The 5,280-nt window shown below is 48.8% G+C and overlaps 1 long non-coding RNA gene across 1 annotated transcript; it reads right to left on the bottom strand.

Moving 5' to 3' along the window:
• Positions 1–386: 386 nt before the first annotated feature.
• LOC121141252 lies at positions 387–4,921 on the bottom strand. Its single transcript, XR_005878112.1, has 2 exons — positions 4,287–4,921; positions 387–588 (listed from the first exon to the last, which is right to left on the bottom strand). It is a non-coding gene; the product is annotated as an uncharacterized LOC121141252 (long non-coding RNA).
• Between the last annotated feature and the right edge of the window lie 359 nt (positions 4,922–5,280).

The following is a 5,280-nucleotide window of genomic DNA, read 5'->3' as shown; positions in this document are numbered from 1 at the left end:
CAGCCAATGTTCTTAACCTCTGAGCCATCTCTCCAGACCTACTTTTTTTTTTAATTGTGTGTGGTATGTGTGATTCATGCACATGAATGCCTGGATGCATGTGCCCTTATATAGGCCACAGCAGGGTATTGGGCATCTTTTCCTATTAACTTTCACCTCACTGCCTTAAGACAGGCTTTCTCTTTGAACTTGAAGGAAGTTCAAGGTTTTGGCTAGGTTGGCTGGCCATTGAGATCTTGGGAACCATCTGTCTTCTCCAGAATGCTGAGATAACAGGCACACTCAGCTATGCCCAGCAGTTTACTTAGGTACTGGGGATTTGAACTCGGGTCCATATGCACCATATATGTTAGTCAGGGTTGCCTAGAGGAACAGAATCAATAGAATGAATGTTAAAAGGAGATTTATTACATTGGTGTCTTACACAATACGGTTTGAGTAATCCAACAATGTCTGTGCCCATACTGGAAAGGCTGAGAATCCCAGAGCTACTCAATCCATGAGGTTGGATGCCTCAGTAGTCCAAACTTGGTGTTAAAACCCTGGAAGATTCCTGGAGAGCCACTGGTTTTCAGTCCACACTGAAAGCTTAAAGAACATGAGCGCTGATATCAGTGAAGGAACGTGGTGGCATCCACAGTGGAACAGATTGGACCCAGACAAAAAGACAAATGAGTCAGAAAGCAAAGCTTTTCCCTTAACACACCTCCTGTTATCTGATCTGCAACAGAAGCCTCCACTCACTTCCCACTTCAACCTACCTTATCACACAGTCCCTCACAAGGGTGCCAATCAGTTTATCTCAGTCCCTCACAAGGGTGCCAATCAGTTTATCTCTTAGCTGACTCCAGATCAATTGACAATCGGGGATTAACAATTACAGAGGAAGTGCTCTTATCCACTGAGCCATCTTCCAAGCTCCCTTCTCTCCCCTTTGAAATTGGTGTTTGCTTTTTGCTTTGCTGAGGATGAAACTCAGTGCTAGGCCAGCTAAAAGTCCGGCTTCCATGTCAGCATTTTAAAGATGTGTTTATTTTTATTTTATGTGTACGAGATTTGCCTGCATATTCGTACATCCACCATGTGCTTGGCTGATCCCCTTGAAGGTCAGAAGGCACTGGGACCCCCTGGAGCTGGAGTCAAACATGGTTGTGAATGCTAGGAACAGAGCCCGGGTCCTCTGCAAGAGCAGCAAATGCTCTTACCACTGAGCCACCTCTCCAGGCCCCAGGTCAGTATTATAAAAGCACCTTAAGGGCTTAGAAAATGTGGCTGTCACAACAATGTCCTCCAATGCCTAGACAGTTATTTAACGAAAAGACCAGCTGAACACCTCAAAAAACTATTAGAGCTGGGCGATGGTGGTGCATGCCTTTGATCCCTGAACACCGGGGGAAAGAGGCAAGCAGATCTCTATGAGTTTGAGGCCAGCCTGGTCTACAGAGTGAGTTCCAGCATATCCAGGTATACACAGAGAAATCCTGTCTCGAAAAACAAAAAATAAAGCAAAACCCAAAATTGACCCCCAGAAAAGGAATGAACAGAATGGATATGGCAAACCCCCAAAAGACTAGTAGCCAATGTTCTATGCACTGGGGATGTGGGTGAATGACCAGATGGCTGTCAGTCAAACAGTAGCCATAAGCTGCTGTGTTGACTGCTCTAGTGTCCCCATTAAGGTCCAAACGGACAAACTGAACCCACTGCCAGCAACGAGGCAGTATTAAGCACAAGTGTGAATGGTTACAGTGAGAATGGTTTTAAAAGGACTTTCCTGAGTAAGTGAGAACTCAGACTGGGAGGAGGGACTTGGTTGGGATGCTGGGATTGGATGGCACTCTTGTACCTGGGGCATCTCAGAGATGTGACAAGAAGGGCTATCAAAGATGAAAATCACCAAGCCCAGGGGTTGAGAGTACTATTTTGTATTTTGCTTGTTTTTCTTTTCTTTTCTTTTTTTTGGTTTTTCAACACAGGGTTTCTCTGTGGCTTTGGAAGCACTCGGGAGACAGAGGCAGGCGGATCTCTGTGAGTTCAAGACCAGCCTGGTCTACAAGAGCTAGTTCCAGGACAGCCTCCAAAGTGACAGAGAAACCCTGTCTCGAAAAACAAACAAACAAAATTTAAGCCAGGCAGTGGTGGTGTAAGCTTTTAATTTCACCATTTGCGAGGCAGAGGCTGGTGGATTTCTGAGGTCCAGGGCAGCCTGGTCTGCAGAATGAGTTTCAGGACAGCCAGGGCTACACAGAGAAACCCTGCTTTGAAAAACAAAACTTTCTTTCTTTCTTTCTTTCATGTGTATGAGGGCTTTGCCGGCCTGTCTGTCTGTGCACTCCATGCTTGCCTGATGTACTCAGAGACCGGAAGGTGTTAGATCCTCTGAAATTGGAATTGCACACAGCTGTGAGCTGCCACAAAGGTACTGGGAGCCATCCATGTGGGTGACGTTCTATGAAGAGCAGCCAAAACCATTAACCACTTAGCCACCCCTCTAGCCCCTAACAACCCATCCCGTTCTTTTTTTTTTTTTTTTTTTTTTTTTTTGAGACAGGGTTTCTGGCTGTCCTGAAACACACTTTGTAGACCAGGTTAAACTTGAGGTTAGTTGGTCTTTTGAGACAGGGTGTTTTTGGCTTTTTTGCTTGTTTTTGTTTTTTGTTTTTTTGGGGGGGTTGTTTGTTTGGGTTTTTGTTGTTGTTGTTTCCCTACACAGAGTTTCTCTGTGTAGCCCAGCCATCCTAGAACTTGGTCTGTAGAGCAGGCTGGTCTTGAATTCAGAGATCTACTTGCCTCTGCCTACTAGTGCTGGGATTAAAGATGTGTGCCACCACTACCCAGCATGCCTGGTATACCATTCTTTTTTTTTTAAGATTTATTTATTTATTACATATACACCAGATTGAATTGTAGATGGTTGTCAGCCAACATGTGGTTGCTGGGAATTGAACTCAGGACCTCTGGAAGAGCAGTCAGTGCTCTTAACCTCTGAGCCATCTCTCCAGTCCCCGTATACCATTCTTGATGCCTACTTGGTCAGTGACAAACATACAGTGGTTCCAGTAGTTCAAAACCTAGGTAAGAGGAAATATCCCAAGAACCCAGCGTGCCCAGCTAAGATGGAGCTCCAGACCTAACCTGACTAAGATGATACTACCAGGTACCCTTTAAAAGGCCGCTGGCCCCACCTATATCTGTGCAACCCTAAGGAAGGTTGGCTGAGTCATTCAGACACAAAACTCTGGGGACAAGGATCAGGAACTGAGAATAGAAAGTGTCCTTTTCCCTTGTTCATTGTGCCCATTTATCATCTGGTCTACCCCTAGTTGTTTTGGGGAAAGTTTTTTTTCCCTTTAAGTTAAATATCCTTTTTATTCTCTAGTATCAAATTTGGACTTGAATCCCATCCCTGTATCTTTAATGGTTGTGTCCTCTTGGGAGAATCATATACCATCGAAGAGTCTCCTTATCAAATGGGCTGAGAAGGAGTTCCATTACGGTCTTTTCACACCAGTATCGAAGTTTCCTTAGAGACACCGGGCTAGGCTGGGCTCCTAACTCAGCCAGGGTAGACAGCGGCACCAGGCTGGGGAAGGGGTGAACTAGACAAGGCTCTAGACAGGGCGAGCAGTCTTAGGTTCTAGAAGCGATTTAATCTCTCCAGACTGTGAGGGACGCTTGGGTGATCCCCCCAGTTCTTGAGTTGCTGGTGGAAGACACAGCCTGCCTGGCTGACACTGCCTTTGTCAATGCTTCCAAGTATTCAGCCACACAGATTCTTCAACCCACACCCTCTACTCTCACGACCTCTACCCTTCTCACCCCCACCCTCCTGGCCTCCCCACTACTTGTACCTGACTGCACAGCCTGGAGAGGTGACAATAAAAGCATCTCTCAGAAGGCGACATCCATGATGACTTAGCACGCCTGTGGTCTACCTAGGGTGCTCATTCCAGCTGTTCACAGAAGCAAAGGTCCTGCCTGCCCATCCTTCGCCTCTGGAGTCAGTCTTGGTCCCCAACCCTAGCAATGAGGGTGGGAAAGGGAGAACCAACCCTGAAGATCTCTCTGCTCAAGGCTTCCATGGCTGGCCTTCACTTACGGTTCAGGCAGTGACAACAGCCATCAGTCTCAGCTCCCAATGTCTGCATGGCAAGCTGAGTGACATCAGGCAAGTATCTTAACCTCCCTGAGCCTGATTTCCTCCAGGTAACAGGAGACCACCCACTTCCAGCTGTCCTGATGAATTAAAACAAAACAAAAACAACATAAAACACTTAACATATCACCTGCTCAAAATTATGAGCCATTATCATCGTAACTCCATTCTTTTCTCCACGCTAGTCACACTGGACAGCATGCTCGACCAAAAGCATTCCCGTGGTACGTTCCTCTGCTTCCTTCGGGTCTTTTTGAGACAGGATTTTATGCAGCCCATCTTGACCTCAAAATCGCTATGTAGCTGAGACTGACCTTGAATCCTGATGTTTCTTCATCACCTTCTAGAGTTACGGTTTGCATGGCCAAGCCCGGTTTTATGTGGTGCTGGGCAGTACTTTACCACTAAGTCCCTTCCTTCAGGTCTTAAGTCACCGTCTCGACTACTCTCTCCCGTTTGTCCTCTCCTTGTATTCATCAGACAGCCCACTGGTTCGACTTTATTGGATGTTTCACTGCAACTGGAACCAAAGCCCCAGGAAGACAGGGCTGTTCTACTTTTTGTGCTGGTGCCGGAATGAAGGAATGCCCCCAGCCTCTCCTACAAGCCTCGATCAGGGGACTTGCAGGGACCGACGGACAGCGGGACAAAGCTCCGCCACACCTACAGGCGGCTGCGAGCTCCTCCCTGCTCCAGGCAGGGGAGCACACCCGCGAGGTCACCTCTCGGGCGCGCCGGGCCGGAAGGAGGCCCCGCACAGCAGGAGGGGCGGGGCGCCCATGGCTAGCCACGCCTCCAGCCGCACGGCTCCCGCGGGGTGGGCCTAGCCAGCAGGGCTGGGGTCCCCTCGCACTTCCGCCCCCTGTCACCTTATTCATATTCATAAGGCGGGGCGGGGCCCGACTCACCCGCAGCGCCCCGCCCTCAGCCTGGGATCCCGCCCCGGCGGAGGCTCAGGCCCCAGTGGGGCGCCCCCGGCTTCCGCTTTGGGGAGGGAGTTTCCACTTGGTCACGACTCAAAAATGTGTCGCGGCCGCTCCTCCGTCGGTCCTCCCTGCCCCAGGGTGTGTCTGTGGGGTCTCCTCCCTGCGAGGGAAGAAGCAAAGAGGCCAGGGAAAGGACTG

This window comes from Mesocricetus auratus, unplaced genomic scaffold (assembly GCF_017639785.1).
Source record: "Mesocricetus auratus isolate SY011 unplaced genomic scaffold, BCM_Maur_2.0 Super-Scaffold_100007, whole genome shotgun sequence".
Lineage (NCBI taxonomy): Eukaryota > Metazoa > Chordata > Mammalia > Rodentia > Cricetidae > Mesocricetus > Mesocricetus auratus.
This window is presented reverse-complemented; position numbering and strand designations above follow the sequence as displayed.